Raw genomic sequence first — 17,387 nt, 5'->3', positions numbered from 1 at the left:
GGTGATACCAGCTGGTGCCAAAGAGATCCAGGTCTAATGTACAAACAAGCTTTCTGGTGTGGAATGATCCAGGCTCTTGGACTTCTTTGACATTGAAGAGAGAAACGACAAATGCCGGAATAAGATGAGGTCACTTTTTAAAAACCATCCCATTCCGGGGCAGCTGCTGACCTCAGGACCTTGGACCAACTTCCTTTCTTCTTTGGGTCTCGCTTTCCTTGTCTGCAAAGTGGGGCCGTCATGGCGCTGGCTTCTGAGAATTGATGTGAAGGGCTGGGTGAGGAAGTTGCCTCACTTTGTAGAGCATCACCGGTGGAAGGATGGGTGGGCCTGTGAGGTCCCAGGTGGAGCCCCAGGGAAGAAAAGAGAGCAAGCACGCAGCATCCTTCTCCCCAGCAGGGGCTTCTGCAGGCTTCTCTCTGCTCTGGCCTCTAGCAAGATCTCTGAACCCAGGGGCAGAGCCAAGTGTTACGGGGCCTGAAGCATATAGTACTGGAAGGGTGCTTTGTAAGAAAAAGTACACGGAGGGCTTGGGAGGGGCTCTGAATCTTTTTTTTTTTTAATTTATTTTTTATTGGTGTTCAATTTACTAACATACAGAATAACCCCCAGTGCCCGTCACCCATTCACTCCCACCCCCCGCCCTCCTCCCCTTCTACCACCCCTAGTTCGTTTCCCAGAGTTAGCAGTCTTTACGTTCTGTCTCCCTTTCTGATATTTCCCACGCATTTTTTCTCCCTTCCCTTATGTTCCCTTTCACTATTATTTATATTCCCCAAATGAATGAGAACATATAATGTTTGTCCTTCTCTGACTGACTTACTTCACTCAGCATAATACCCTCCAGTTCCATCCACGTTGAAGCTCTGAATCTTAAGCGTCATTAGCTTCACAGTGAATCCACTTCACTGGGTTGGGTGAGATGATACAAGTTCGAGTGGGGTTCCACTTGAACCCCAAGTGCCCCAGTAACATGCCAGTAGCCTTCTGCGATGGTGGTGGGGCTGATGAGTCAGGATTTGTGGGACGCTTCACTCTTACTATGTGCCAGGCGCCACGTGAAGAGCTTCTCAGGCATCGTCCTAGGTAACGTGCACAGAGCTGGGGAGACAGCTGCTCTCTGAGCATCCCGACTGACCAGGTGAGGAAATGGACGTTAGCAAGATTAGGTGACTTGCCCAAGATCACATACCCTGGACAGAGCCAGAAGGCAGGGAGTGTGCTTCTAACCATTGCACTTGATACTCTTTCCTCCGTTATCATTGAATAAGAACCTCTCCTGGTTCCCTACAGATGCTGGGGGCGGGAGAATCCTGCGTGTGGCCCTCTTTAAGTGGCTGATCAGTGAGGGCTTGCTCCCAGGAGACAGGTCTGGCTTCTTGGGGGATCTTAGCCTCCCTCAAAAATCTCTTCTCAGTATCCTCAAAGCCTCACCCCACATAATATGTATGTAATTATCATTATTTCATTCTTGGCTCATAATCACTGATGTTTCTCAATCTGATGTACAATGTGAGTCACGGCATCTTTAGAGAACATTGAACAGAGAACATTGCTGTTTTTATTGATCGGGGACATACGTTTAAAGCAAAGAGTGGGTGTGCTATGCAAACACAGGTTCCGGACAATTTCGGTGGTAATCTTATCCAATTTCAACCCTGTGATAACCTCACCAAACAAGGGCTGGGGGGCTAACAAAAACTTTATGTTTGCTGTGCAAATGTAGTTTCAAGGCAAGCATCCATAGTGTCAACTCCCACCCCCATTGTCACTTCTAAGCCTCTCTCATACAGAAATTCTAGAAAAACCCCCAATGTCACTTCTAAGCCTCTCTCATACAGAAATTCTAGAACCACCCATGCATGTGATATTGTACGTATGGGTTCCCAAAAACTTTGCAGGTGTCAGATCAGGAAAAACAGTGGAGAAGCCTGGGCATTTGCCATTTGCCCTATCTTGGGTCCTGGTTGTCCAGCTTGATGATGCCTCCAAACCACTGCTGCTCTGATGTCCTAGGAGTCTGTGTGGTTGACAGCGTTGGCCCTTGTGCACCTGTCCCCTGGAGACTGGTGAGCCAGTCTGCGGGGAGGTCAGAGTTAATCTGATGAGCAGATGGAAGTGGAGGGATGGGGGCGGGGAACAATTCTTACATTATGTCCTCCTGGCTTGGAACAGAACAGGGATGAAAAGGAGTGGGGTGTACTTCTGGAATGCAGTGATTGCAATTTCCAGTGCCACTGGAGGTTCCAGCTCTTGCTACAAGAGTGCTGGAAACATAGGAAGTCGGATGCTGCTGGAAGGATCACCTCAACATTTTCCAAGAATGGCCACCCTGGGAGATGGAAGTTTGGGAACTGGCCTTGGGCAGCTAGTGGGGATAGGTGAGACTGTTAAAGCAGCTTGCAAGTGAGCACTAGCTCCATCCATGTGTTTGCAGGGGAATCTTGCCGCCTTTCCCATCTTGCACCCATACCCACAGAATGCAGATGTAGCCAGACTAACAATGTGGCCAAGATGAGTTCTTGCAATGGGTACTCACATGTGACTCTAAGGATGCTTCGAAGAAGAAGTACTGGGGAGATATTCTAGGCAGGACTGCTACAGGGTGTTGCACAGGCTGTGCACTGCACAAGGGACCTTGAGTTGGCAAAAAGAGACTGGACCTTCCTGCACTCCACCTGCCCAACTGTGTATCCTGGTGCAGGTGCATTTTGCCTGGTGCAGTGCTGGATCTACCTGAGGAAAAAAAGGAAAGCCTCCTTTCCTAATGTGCTGCTAGCAGCCAACTTGTTCTGGGGTGGTGGATCTTTTTAGAGGATGGTAGTATACCTGGAAGGTCAGAGGCCCACTTTTTTGCATTTGCCTAATTCTTAGGTGGGTGGGATTTAAGTGGATGATGAGGAAAATGGTCATTTCATTCCCAGTCTTGACTCTTTAGAATCAGAACTGGATTCTCATTCCACATACTTGCTCTGTGACCTTGGGCTCAAGTTTCTTTACTTGATAACATGGCCACAAGATCACCTCGCTCCCTGGTTATTTTTTGGGTCCCGTGAAATCATATATAGTACCTGTGCCATAACTTCCTGCTTTTAAGTTCAGTGCTCAAGGTTTGTTTCACCTCTCCTGAGCCGGACCTGGGCAACAGAGACCCAGAGAAGTCAAAGGATGGATAGAGCATGGGCCATAGCACTGAGAAGGCCTGCATTTGGGTCTTGGCTCTGAAACTCAGATGGGCAGCTCTGCATTTCTGAGCCTCTGTTCCCTCATTTGCGAAGCGAGGACTCACACGTTCCCCCAAGGGCTTTATGAGCCTTAATTAAGAGAACATATGGAAATTGTCCTGTGCTGTGCTGAATGTAGTGTGAGTTTATAATAATAACTGTAAAAAAATTTTCCCCATTTATCCTATACTGTTTTATATACCTTTCAAATTTTGTTTATTTACTCTTCACGTCAGCCTTAAGAAGAGAGAATAAGGATGATCCCCATTTTTACAGATAAGGAGAGCAAAGCACAGAGAAGTTAGGTAATGTTCCTGAAGTCACACAGTTCCTCAACATTACTTTGTTCACTTCTCTTGGTCCTGGGTTTTGAAATGAAGACAGCATGGCCAGGGTTCTTAGAGACCTTGAGTCTTTCCTTAACAGGGACTTCCCAGAAAAACCCCATAGATCCAGCCCTGTGGATCCAGTACCTTCCTAGTGCTTTAAACTTGTATTATCTCACTGAACCCAGAGAGCTCAGACAGGGAACCCCCAAAATGGACTAGGATCCGATTTTGTTTCCATCATCCAAATCATTGCCCACAACATTTTTGCCAGGTCCCCTTCCCCTGCTCAGTATTACTTACTTAATTATATTCCTATCATGCCTACCCCCCATTTTTTACATTATTGCTGCCTTACTACCTGCCTCTCCTTTCCTTTTTTCTTTTTTAAAGATTTTTTTAAATTTATTCATGAGAGACACAGAAAGAGAGAGAGAGAGAGACATGGGCAGAGGGAGAAGCAGGCTCCCCTACGGGGAGAGCCTGATGTGGGACTTGATCTCAGGACCCCAAGCATCACACCCTGAGCCGAAGGTAGACGCTCAACCACTGAGCCACTCAGGCGTCCCTTCACCCCTCCTTTTCAAAAAACTTAAATCCAGTGACTTAAAAGGAAAATTTAATATCAAGACCACGTATGGGAACCAGGATCACGAATGACCAATAGAAGAAATGCAGCAAATATCCAGTGTTGGTCGATTGTGGCTACACGCGCTGCCCGCTTGAAGCTGAGGGCCTGAGACCTATCCTTTCTGTGTTGCCCAGGGAGGCAAACGCTCAGGAGAGGCGTTGAAGACAAGTTTAGTACCAAACTGAGACTTGGCTTTGGAAGAAATGAGAAGGAGCAAAGAATCCGAGGAGTAAAGAATCTGCAGAAAACCTTCACGAAGCTCTCTGACTCTCTGACTCTGACGCAGTCCCCGGTCTGATAAGAGGATTTCTTCATAGTCCTTTCCTTGCAGGGGTTTTGTGATCAAAGATAGGTTTATTTGCAAACACTCCATCTCAGATGCTCATACATTTTGTTTCTTTTGAGGTCTATCCTGTACATGCCCCCCCTCCCCCATGGAGAGATCTTTGATGCTGACTGTGGGGGAAGGAGAGACGCTTGTGGTGTTTGGTGGAATGAGCTAGTTGACATGGTCAGTCCTGAGCCTCAGTTTATTCGTATGGAGATTGGGTCTAATCCTACTGAAATGCGTTCATGCTTGAGTGCTGGCTTGTAGTAAGCTCTCGGTAAATGTCAGCTGCTGCTATTACAGCCCCTGTCACTGCGGTTCAGAATTTGGGGCTCATACTAGCTCAACTGCCACCAAGAGGTAACTGCGGTCCAGAGAAGCAAGTGGGTTGCCTGAGGCGTCACAGTGAAGGAGTGGCAGGGTGGAGGGGGAGCACCTTCCGCCCTGTCTTTGTCCACTGATCCCCATCTTAGGCTTCTGGCTATCATGTGTTAACTAGCAATATTTAATCTCTGAGCCTAACTTCTAGGTGAGGGGTGAGGGGAATCCAGGTCAAGCTCCCTTACTTCTGTTCAGATCACAGTTGGCCCTCATCAGAGAATATAAACAGCAAATATTTGTTGATCACTTACCAGGAGCTCTGGCCTCTTTGCTCCCTCTGCTACCACATTAACCTTGCCTCTTTCTTACATATCTCAAAATTGTCCTCACCCCCAGGGCCTTTGCACTTGCAAGTTGCCTCTGTTTGAACTGCTCTTTCCCCAGATGTCTGCAAGGCTTGCTTTCTCACTTCATCTCCGCTCAAAGATGACCCTCCTCAAAGGCTTTCCCTGACCAACAACAACAACAAAAAATCCTCCATTCTCTTCCCTGCCTTACCTTATCACTATCTGTCAGTTTATTATGCATTTAAGGAATGGGCAAGTCAGGGTAAGCAGCTGAGGATTGGCTGGTGCAAATCACTTCAATGGGCTCTGGGGCGCAGGCTGTCCCCTAGGTGTCTGGTACCTGACCCTCAGTGATTAAGGCCGGTGGGTGGATCATGGCCTGGAGACAGAGAGAGCCAAATAAGAGAGGTGGTTGCGGGTGTGGGCTTTGGATTGGGCAGGTTTGCATCTGAAAAACACCTGAGTTATTTACTATCACGAGGAACTAGCTAGCCCTGGGAGGGGCTGACCTTTCAGAGTTATCAAGGTCCCAAGATATCAGAGCGTCAAATTCAGAAACTAGAACACACACTTGATTTGGTCTTCCATAGTCTTCTCTTCTCGCACGAGGCTACTGATCTAGCCTCGTAGGCCTTCTTTTGGTTCTTCAAACCCACCAAGCTTGTTCCTGCCTCGGGGCCTTTGCACTTGCTGTTTTCTCTGCCTGGGTTGCTCTTGCTGCTGATCTGCCACAGTTGGATCTTTCTGGTCATTCAAGTCTTAGCCCTAACAAGCACCTCTTCTGAGGAGTCCTCCCGGATTACCCCTCCTCAAGAATACTTGTCCTCCTTACCCCACCGGTCACTCTCTACATCCTCCTGTTTTATTTCCTTCGTGGAATTCATCACAGTCTGAATTATGGTCATTATTTGCTCACTGTCTGCCTTCAAAAGTAGGCAGTGGGCAATGGAAGGGCACAGCTTGTTTTGTTCCCCACAGCATCCCCCGTGCCTGGGACAGCACCAGACATGTAGTAGGTACTCAGGAGACCAGTGAATGATTTAACTTGGATTTGAACCCAGGTGGCCTTGATTTCAGAAGACATGAATTTTCAGAAACTCCAGACTGTGGCATTTGTGGAAGACCTGAGCTAGAGGCAGCATTCTGGCTCTCCTTTCTAAAGTTGGAAAGACCGAGGCCCAGAGAGGGCCTGAGGGACCTTCCCAGCTGCTCCCAGCCAGGTGGTCCCAGAACCCTCATCCCTGCCCCTGCACGCTCTCCGGCAGGGTCTGACCCTTTGCCCACATGGCCCCCTTGGCCTCGGAGCTGCTCCTCTGAGGCCCGGCCAACTTTCCACTTTCCTGGAGCTCCTGCCAGGTGTGTAAACAGGCCGATGTGATTCCTGGGGATGCAGCAGGGAGCAAGATCGTTTCCCGACCAGACGCAACAGGACAGTGCCCTCTGGACTGATGAGCAGGACTTTCTGCCCTCCCTCCCTTTCCCCTCCCCCCCCTCACCCTTGCCCGACCTTGAAGACACAGAATCAACACCTTAGCAGAGCCAGACCTGACTGGGGCCTGGAACAAGTCACACCCGTGTTCCTGAGCTGTTCTTTCCCGCTGAGATGCATCAGGGGAGAGACACACCAGGACACAGTTCAAAGCACCTCCTGCCAGGTTACTTCCCTCCTCTGAGCCTCAATTTTCTCATCTGCAAAGTGGGCATATCAAAGCCTACTTGCTGGGAAGACTTCAAAACATCTGACACAGAGTAGGTGCTCAGGAAAGGAGCCTGGCTGTTGCTATTTATCTGCATTATGGGGGTACCAGGCTCTTGGCTCTGCTCCTTGTCCCTGAAACCTACAGGGCGAGAGGTAACCAATGGGGATGAGCCTGTGTTGTTGGGTAGAGGGAAGCACCAACACACAGAACGGAACAGTGATCCCCAGCTGATAAAGAAGTGGGAAGAGGGCTGAGGGGACCACAGGCCCCTGCTGGCCAGCCCGGGGGCTCTCTTGGCCCGCCTGTCCCTTTGCTCTACTCTCCTGCGTAGGTCCTTATCAGCAGTCTGGGCCAAGATGGGGATTTGATTTCAACCGTATAAGCTCTGTTACAGGAATGTGCTGAGGTCCCTGGGAGGCTGCAGGAAGTGAATTCAAGCTTGTTGATGGCCTGGGCCACATGCCTGATCCGTGCCCCAGGAGGCTCCTAAGAGTCGTAGCCAGCACCTCTCCAGTACTTATTAAGTGCCAGGCCCAATTCAAAGCACTCAGCATATGCTTGCTAGCTCATTATGCTCACCACGGCTCTGTGGGGCAAGTGCTGCTCTTGCCCACATTCACAGATGGGAGAACTGAGGCACAGAATGATTTAGCCACTTGTCTACACTCCCAAGGCTTGGAAGCTGCAGACCCTGGCATTCTAGCTCTGGAATCTGTGCTCTTAGCCACGACCTGTGATGCAGGGATGATGGACACATTTTATAGATGGAAAGGTCAAGGCTGAGAAGTGAGGCCACTTGCCCAGCACCTCACAGTCACTGAATGAGTAGTGGGGCTGGCATTTGACCCTTGGCCTACCTTGTTGAAGGCCCACACTCTTGCCTGGTTGGGTGGAGGCAAAGGGGAAAGGAAGTGATTGTGCCGCCTGCTGTCAGGGACCTCAGGAAGAGTTTTCCAGAAGACAGAGATGTCATCCTGGCCCGAGTAGGAGTTTGGAAGTCTCAGGATGCTCTCTGAAGACAGGAACTAACATGGGGTGGTCATACATGATGGATGGGAGCTTGGATTTGGCTGCTTGGGTTCAAATCCTGGCTTTTTAATATGCTGTGTAACCTTAGGCCAGTTACTTAACTTCTCTGTGCCTCACCTATAACCTGATAGTGTCATAACCAATAATGTTTGTAAAGGTCTCAACAAATTTGACCTGATTTCATGGGCAAACCACCTACTACGTTCCAGGTTCTGGGAACTGCTTTAAATCAGTGAGTCTCAAGCATTTTGCTCCACAGGAGACAATTGGCAGAGTCTGGAGACATTACTGGTTGTCACGACATGATGGAGGTGTGACTGGCATTGAGTGGGTAGAGGCCAGGCATGGGGCTAAACATCCCACAGCACGGGACGCCCCTGCTACAGCGACCTCAGGCCCCGAACTTCCGTGGTGTGGTGCTCCAGAAGCTCGCCTTCTGTGTGTTCATTGTTTTGATCCCCCAGCCGGCCTGTGAGGCAGGCACAGTCAAATCCCATTTTCTGTCCAGTACTCAGGCCGAGGGTGCCTGGGTGGCTCAGTGGTTGAGCGGCTGCCTTCGGCTCAGGTCATGATCCCAGGGACTTGGGATCGAGTCCTGCATGGGGCTCCCCGCTGCTTCTCCCTCTGCCTCTCTCCTGACTTGCTCTCTCTCTCTCTCTTTCTCTCTCAAATACATAAATAAAATAAAATTAAAAAAAAAAAAAAACAAAAGAAAAAGGAAGCAGGCCTGGGGGTCTGTGCTTGCCTGTGGGCCACAGCCTGGCTGCAGAGGCCTCACTGGTGGGGAGGATTTGGAAATACCCCTGCCGCCCAGCCTGCTCCTGGCTGTGCTGGGTGGAGCTGACCCCTCGTCCCCTCTGCCCCAGGGCTCTCAGCGGGCGACACACTGGTCCGTTGGGAGAAACAAGAGAGGCCCTTGTTCTCTGCCACTCACAGCTGCTTGTCCCCATACTTTCGCACTTGCACCTTCCTCTCCTGACACACTGCTCTCCCCGCCGCCTCTGCGGCCCCTTCTCTTTGAAAGGCCTGGAACTTAGCAAAACCTCGGTGAGGGGTGTGTGTGTGTGTGTGGGTGCTGAGCAGGGCGTTTTACAGCTGAACCCCAAACCTAGACGTGTTGGCACTTGGCTGGCAAGTGTATCTGAGGGGCGCTGACATCTGGGCCGAGAACATGGGGTGTCCAGGCCAGGGAGCCCGGCAGAGGCCTGGGGCTGCACCCTGCTCGAGGGTCATCTCCCTCCTCTTGCTGGGGGACCAGGGGCTTGAGACCTGTTCTGAAGGCACTTCTCACCTCTGCTAACCTGACGCCCACCTAGGGGGCCTGTTTCCATTTCCTGCTCCCCACCTTTTTTCTTCTGGGGACCTAGATTCCTCCAGACCTTGGCTTTTTTCCTTTAGGAGAGGGGTCTGCCTGGAATCCCTGGGCTGGCGTGTCCTTCCCAGAACCACTTTCTGGGGGAGAGGGGCAGTGTCGTGAAAGTGTGAACACTGACATGACACCAAACTTCCGGGAGTCCTCTTGCTCCCTCTCTTCCTGGCTGTATGACCGTGGGCAAGCGACTTAGCCTCTCTGTGCCTCAGTTCCCCCTCTGTAAAATGAGGACTGATAGGACCTACCTCGTAAGGGTGTTGGCTCATATACCTTGAATACTTGGGGCTGTGCCTGGCCCATAAGAGGTACTAGGTCAATAGTTGCTATTAGTGTTATTTTACTACTAGTGGTAGTAATATTTGCATTACAAATGAGCTTGGGGATCCAGGCTCTGGAAGTGCTTTACAGAGTATGAGGCTTACTCCTGGGTCCTCTTGGCCTCCTCCCCGCACTCACTGTGTGGGTTCTTGGGTCTTCTGAGCCTCTGTTTCCTCCCTTATAAAACAGAATAAGCTTTTCCTAGGGGCTGCAGAGATTCAATGAGATAGAGCTTATCAGAGAGAAACCTCTTTTTCTTAGTCTGAAGTCTGGAACCCCAGAAGCCTGAGAAGGGAGGGATTGTGGGCAACAGAGGGTCGTTGTCAAAAGGGGCTTGGAAACTCCATAGGTCAGGCCTCTGCAGCAGGGGCCAGCTTCCTCCAACTCCCCATGTGTGCCACTGGGGCTCCCAGGATGCCTGGAGCAGGGCCTGCCTGACCAGAGTATGAGTGGAATGATGGGAAATAGTAGAGAATTGAAAGTGTTAGGAGCAGGACAGACTCCTAGTGCAAAGTAGTGGGCGCACAGGATATGGCCTCAGCTGACCCGGGTTGCCCGCTGGTGTGGCCAAGAACTTGCTCCACGAGTGACCAAAGCATGTGCCAGACTCAGTTTCCTCATCTGTCTAATGGGCCTGCCTACCTCATGTGGCCATCGTGAGGATCCAGGAAAGCTAAGATTTTGTTAACAGTAAAGTGCCTCAGGGCCCCTGGGTGGCTTAGTTGGTTAGGTGGCTGCCTTTGGCTCAGGTTGTGATCTCAGGGTCCTGGGATGGAGCCCCTCATTGGGTTCCCTGCTCAGTGAGGAATGTGCTTCTCCCTCTCCCTTTCACCCTTACTCATTCTCTCTCTCTCTCTCTGCACTCTCTCTCTCAGACAAATAAAATATATATTTTAAAGAAAACAGTAAAGTGCTCTGCAAATAGTAAATTACAAGCAGGGATCCCATCTACCTTGTTCATTCACCAATGTACCTTCCAACAAACACCTGGCGCACAGTAGGTGCTTAATAAATATGTCCAGAAGGAATGTGGAATAAAATGACTATTTCCTGTATGCCAGGCACTGTCCCCAAGTGATTAATACATTCGGTCAAAAACTATTAATTGAGCACCTACTATTCCAGAGGAACATGGCAGTGAACCATATAGTTGCAAGTCTTTGTACTTATGGAACTGACATTCTAGGGAGGGAGACCTTGAAAAAAAGAAACCAGAAAAATAAGATCTATGGTATGGCAGATGGTGATAAGAATAAAATCAGGGAAGGGGAGCGGGGAGTTGACAATGGAGGTAGTGCAATTGTAGAGTCAGGAAGGTTTCATTGAGGAGGGAATATTTGAACAAATACTGATGGAGATATTTGAACAAAGCTGAGCACATATAAAGGAAGAGCAAGGGACGGAGGTGCAAGGGCACTGAGGTAAGAGCATGACAGGTGTTCATCAAATGATCTTCCTGGGCCTCAAGACAACCCTTCCCAGGAGACAGGCCCTTGGCCCCCTGAACATGGAGACACTAAGTACCAGGGCATAGCTGGGATTTAGAGTCACATCCTCCTCTTGCCTTCAAGCCAGATTTCACTTTTGGCCAGAGAAAGGGCTCCTGTTAGTACAGGCCTCCAAAGACGTGGGGAGGGGCTCTTGAGAAGCAGGGCGGGTAGGGAAGCCCTGAGGGGGGCTTTAAGTGTACCCCTACCCCACGTTGGGAACTGAAGGGCCCTCTGGACAGATGGGGACACTGAGGCCCAGAGAGGGGAAGGAACTGCCCAAGGTCACACTGTGGGTGGCTTTCTTTTTTCAGAACAATGTGCTCTATCCCCCTTGGGCTGAGCCCGGCCGCTGGGGCCTCCCGAGTCCCATGGGGCTCCCCCCCCCCCCCACTAATAAATGATTAGTGAAGCTTGGACAGCCGTGATGTGTGAGCTGCCCCAGGAACACTTTTAATGAATGTCTTCAAGAACTTGAACTTGTTAGAACATCTGCTAATGAGTCCAGGGGTCTAACCAATCCAGTCCAGAGGAATGGTAGGAGGGTGAGGGGGCTGGCCTCGGAGGTCTCCCGAGGCGAGTCCCCCCACACACACTTTTTCCTCTTTCCCCCTTTGAGTTTTGGGCCCAGATGGACACAGGTGGGTCTTAACTGCTTCCTCGGCTGTTTTCAGGCACAGGAGAGGAGAGCCCTGGTGGGAAACCAGACCAGACTTCTGGGCTGCCGCCACTGTTTCCTTCTGGATCACCCTGGGCTTGTTTCCGGCTTAACCTTCTAAGCCTCAGTCTCCTCCTGGAAAATGGGCACACTAACCTCAGCTCTGCGTATCCTCAAGGCTGAACAGACCCAGAGAGGATGAGACAGGGCTTATAAAGTACTTTTCTGTTGAGTGTCCTTTCGTTTTCTTTAATACCAGAATGTGTATGGAACAAAAGTCACAATACATGTAAAGGAGCTCAGCGCAGCACCCGCGCAGAGTAAGCGCTGGCTGTTACTGTCACTGCTATTTTCCTTGCTGGGCCTGGTCCAGGGCCCTGGGCTCAGACCACATGGAGGGAGTCCCACTCCATCTCTGCCTAGAAGCGCACCCATGAATCAAAAAGTGGGGGTACCTCTCGGTGCCTATTTTCTCATTTCCAAACGGGCTCGTGTGCTGAGCAAGTGAATTAATGCATGGCAAGGGCGTGCTCGGCAGCTGCCAGGAGAAGCCCTCAGTAGATGGTAGCTTTATAGTCCTCATCTAGGGCTCATACTGAGGCAGTGTGACCTTGGGCCAGTCACCCAAGCTCTCTGAGCCACGGCAGGCTGGGGACGGCAGTTGTAGCTGCCTCATGGGGCTGTGTGTAGGATTGAACAAGGGAATCCCTGGGAACCTCCCTGGCCCGGTAACAGTGCTCCATGCCACAGCTGTGGTATCGCTCTGAGCCAATGAGCGAGAGTCGCTGGAGAGACTGGGTGGGGAGTGGAAGGGAGAAGAGAGGAGAGAGGGGACGTGCCCCCAGTCTGTGGGGCTTTCACAGAAGGGCCACGGCCACACTCCCTTTGATCTCTCTCCCAGTTTTCTGAGGATGGCGTAACATGCCTCCCGATGTACTGATGAGGACCCAGAGGCCCAGAAGGGACACCTGTCTGTCCAGAGCTTGCAGCTGGTTGAGTGCTAGACCAGGCTTCACCCCCAGAACTATGCGATTCCTGACAGCCTTGCACCCCTGGGCCTCGCCTGCTTTGGTTAACTCCCCCTTTGCAAGTGGAGGCCGCAGGCCTAGATGCAACTCTGTTTCTTGGGTTCTCTCTTGTTTTACTTGACCAGGCCCTTTCCCTTTCCCTGGGGGGCCAGTGGTGTGTGTGTGCTCCAAACTCTCTTCCCTTTGGGATCCATGTCTGTGTGTCACCCAGAATCACTGCCTTTATCCTTACTTGGCAGACCTGAAGTACCTCGCAGATCCTTGGGAGGAAATTTCTAGTTTCCAAGGGTAGGAAAGTAACAGAAAAGCAACAGGGGCAAGAAATGAGCTCAGGGAAACAGAGCTTGTCAGCAGTGGTTCACGTTTTGTGAAGCGTTGACTTGGTGCCAGGTGTGGCTCCCAGCACGTTATCTACATTAACTTACTCAATCCCTGTAACAATAACTCCGGGAGTTGAAATTCTTATCATTATCATCATCCCCATTTTACAGATGAGGGGACTGAGGCATAGAGCTATGTCACCTACTCCAGGAGGCAGTCAAGGCAGGATGTGAACCCAGGCACTCTGGCTCGGGATGCCAAGAGCATGACTCCTAGGGTCCTCTGCTTTTTGGGGCCAGGCCCAGATTTCCACCACTGTGTCCTAACTCCCTGTGTGCTGCTGCTTCTGCTGATCCCAACCGTTCCTGCCTCTTGGGGGCTGGTCATCCTCCAGGTGCCGGACCACCCTGGTGACTGTGATGCCATCGCTCTCATGTTATCTGTGTGCACACTGAGGCTCTGAGTGGGGAGGTGGCCTGCTTGAGGTCACTCACACCAGTAGCTAGTGTCTGAGCTACGAAGCTTCTAGCCCCCAGTGGCTGCAAGGGTTCTGTTCACTGCACAGGCACTGAGCTGGGGGTCATGAGAGAATACTGAGCGGTTTAAGGCATCGCTTCTGCCTTTCTAGAGTTTGGGGCTTCCCACAGTCCGCCCTGCGCCCCCCTAGGGAATGGGCCTTTAGTGGGCCTTTAGCTGGAGGGCACCACCGGGGGCTGCTGGCCTCAGTCCTACTCCCTGATGGGCTGGCCAAGCCGCTCTCTGCCTGGCAGGGAGCCACCTCTGGTGCCCGCTGGGAGCCTGGCCATGGCTCAGTGTCCTGACAAAAACGCCTGCCGCAGTTCAGTAGGGAGATGGGGCACAGGAGGGATGGTGGTGGCGGGGGGGTGGTTTCTGCACCGCTCCTGCCCTGGCCTCAGAGAACATTTGCCGGGGCAAGCGGGAGGGCAAGCTTGGGGGCAATGGAAAAAAATGGCCTTGTGTCTGCCTGGAAAATCATTCCCCAGCTCAAAAATTAACCACCTGACATGGCATTTTTTTCTTTCTCCCCCACTTCATCTCTTCGTATTTTGTCTGCAGACTTTAATCCCTGTAGTAATGGATTGGCTAAACCCAAGAAGCTGAGATTTCCTTGGTGGGGGGATTATAAGGCTTCCTGTAAGAAATGCCGAGGCTAGCTTGGCATGACGAGGTCAGGTCAGGGACTGTCCTGACCAACCCTGTGGCCCCCGTTCTTGCTCCCACCCAGGGCAGGGACCATCGTAAGCCTGGTGAGGCACCCAGGGAGCAACGTTTAAGCTGGGCTTGCTGTCAGATGGGGCACTTGCCTCACCCCTTCCAGCCCTGCTCCCAAATCCCCTGCCTGGTAAAGCTCAAGGCAGCAGTCTTTCAATGAAACAAGGTAAGGTAAGTCCTTCCCTTGTACTCGCTGTGTGACCTCAGGCAAGACACTCTCCTTCTCTGGATGATCATTGTACTGGGGGAAGTGTAGACCAGGGCGTGTCAACCCTGACACTAATGACATTGACAGTACTGAAAACAAAAACAAATAATCCTCTCTTGGGGGGCTGTGCTATGCATTGGCCGGTGTTTAGCAGCATCCAAGCCTCTACCCACTAGACACCAGAAGCACCCTCCCCATCATGACAACCCTAAATGTCCCCAGACAAATGTCCTCCAGGGGACAAAATTACTCCCTGTTGAGAACCACTGAATTAAATGATCTCAGGCCCATTCTCTGATATTTTAAGATTTTTTTTTTTTTTTTAAGAATTAAGAACAGCATTTCCGAAGCCTAATTGCAAGGAATTAAATTTGTGTTATTAAGAATGTAGTAACACCATGACTCCATGATTACTAAGAACAAAGAAAACATAACAACAGCTCATATTCATTGAGTGCTTTCGCATAACTTTCACTGGGTCAGTGGTTATCTTATTCTCTCCAGGTGTAAATAGAAATCACTCTCCAAAGTAGGTGCTATTATTACGTGCCTACAGCAGATAAGGAAACTGAGGCTGAGGCCAGTTGAATACCCGGATCACACAGCCAGAGTATGGAAGTACTGCAGTTCTAACTCAGGCTTGCCTGATTCCAGAGCCTGTGCTACTTCTCCTGCGCGTATAAATATAAATAAGCAAAAAGGCAGGACAACCCTTTCTGATGACCAAAGCCCTAGGTGGAAGGCACTTTTGGTTCAAGTTGCTGGGATCCAGACTTTTCTGTTCCATTCACCTTTTTGAAGCAGTCTGAAAGCAGCAACAGAGCAGCAGAGAGAGAGGAACCCGCCATCCTGAGGAAAGACGCCAGATCGCAGTGCCATCCCCAGGGTGTGAAGACAGGCGGACGCTGGCGGTGGGGTTTGGGCCACATTGCAGGAGGCCGGGAGTGACTCGAGCCTCAGCAGTTCCTGGGCAGCGTCCAGACTTCTGAAGTATTTTTCAAACCTTCTGAGCCCTTTATGAATGCTGGCAAAGCCTGAGCCATGCACAGTGGGGAAGGCAGTGTCCCCAAGACACATGTGACAATACAGAGTTCAGATGAACTGGATGAGGAGGCTTGAAGATCCTGGGCACAAAGCGGGATGTTCAGGTGGCAGGCGGAAGAGAAAGGATCGATAGCGCCCCACTGTGTGGCTTCAGTGGTTCTCACTTTCTTAGTCAAAGAGTTGTAAAGCTCAGGACGCCTGGTGGCTCAGTGGTTGAGGGTCTGCCTTTGGCTCAGGTCCTGATCCCGGGGTCCTGGGATAGAGCCTGCTTCTCCTCTGCCTATGTCTCTGCCTCTATCTCTGTGTGTCTCATGAATAAATAAAATCTTTTTTTTTTTTTAAGTGATGTAAAGCTCAAAGAGACACCAAAGAACTATGATATTCTTGCTTAGAGTGGAGACATATTTCAGGCAGTGCTGGTAAGACAGGGTTCTGGGAAGATCAGCGCTGCCAATGCATAGACCCCTGCTGCCTCAGCTTTCCCTCCAGCCCCTCTCCTCACACTCACCTTTCACAAAGAACTCACCTGAGAAGAATGGCCCCCTGCCCTGTTCTGTGATGAGGAGCCAGCATGGGACCTGCAGGAAGGCAGTATGAGAAATAAGATAACAGAGAATATCAAATACAAAGTAAAGAATGAATACTGGAAGAGCTGCATTATCAAGGAGGAGAAACTGTGGAACAGACACTTCTCTGTGAAATAAGAAAAAAAATTAAAGAAATCATGGCCTTCCTCATATAAATCTCAAGACGTGAAATAAAAGGGTCAAAGGAGAGGCAGTGAAAAATAGAAGGACGTGAAGAAAGCAGGGTTCTGGAAGGAGAGGAAGAGAAAAATACAGCTGCTCTTTTATAAAAGCCATATTAGAAACAGCAAGATGGAGACAGGTTAAACACATAGTCAGAAAAAAAATACAAAATATAAAATAAAAGCATACTCAGGGACATGATATGCAGGCTGAAGAAGATAGAGCAAGATGAAGTGGGAAAAAAAAAGTAAGAAAGGAGGAGAGGAAATGACCAGTGTGGTATACAAAGGAAATCCAACTAATGCATAATTGGCATTGCTCGAAATAAAGAAATAGAACAGAAAACAGTGCAGCTCTTCTTCCACTTCCAGCAGGGTTACATCCCGACAAACTGATTGTAAGTTGGAAATATCGTAGGTCACCAATGCATTTGCTACACCTAAACTACCGAACATCCCAGCCCAGCCTCTTCTGCCCTAAACAGTGCTTGGAACACTACGTTAGCCTATAGTTGGGCAGAGTCATGTAATGCCGAGTGTTGAAATGGAAAGCAGAATGGTTGCATGGGTGCATGATGGTGGCAGGTGCATGGGTGGTTGCCCTTTGGGATTGCGTGCCCGTGGCTGCTGCCCAGCATCTGTTAAGAGCATGAGAGGGCATCACTGATTATTGCTGGCCAGAGAAAAGATCAAAATTCAAAGTATGGTTTCTGCCGTGTGTGTGTTGCTTTGCATGCCATCCTCATGCAGAAAAAACAGAAGTTGAACCGTCGAAAGTTGGGGACCATCTGTATTAGAATCTTTAATAGCGGAAAACTTCCCTAAGACGAAAGTAAAACATATGCGGATTTTCTGTGTCCCAGAAAAAAAAACTTCTAGAGTCTCATCAACACTGATATATATAGTTTATTTATTTATTTCATGGTGCATTAATGGACTGGCGGGTTTAAATAAAAAATCTTATGGATATCAAGGCAAGAACTTCAGGTGAGCTATACGGAGGAAGAAATCAGGCTGGCCTCAAATTTCCACTAACAATGAAATATCTAGTAATCCTCGGAGAA

At 50.0% G+C, this 17,387-nt stretch overlaps 1 protein-coding gene across 2 annotated transcripts in view; it reads left to right on the top strand.

The window, feature by feature from the left end:
- Positions 1-17,387, top strand: part of SLC13A3 (solute carrier family 13 member 3) — a 74,676-nt gene that overhangs the window by 1,180 nt on the left and 56,109 nt on the right. The window lies entirely within an intron of this gene.

The sequence above is a fragment of the Canis lupus genome, chromosome 26 (assembly GCF_048164855.1).
Source record: "Canis lupus baileyi chromosome 26, mCanLup2.hap1, whole genome shotgun sequence".
Taxonomy (NCBI): Eukaryota; Metazoa; Chordata; class Mammalia; order Carnivora; family Canidae; genus Canis; species Canis lupus.
The sequence above is the reverse complement of the archived record's forward strand: the minus strand, read 5'-3'. Positions and strand labels throughout refer to the sequence as shown.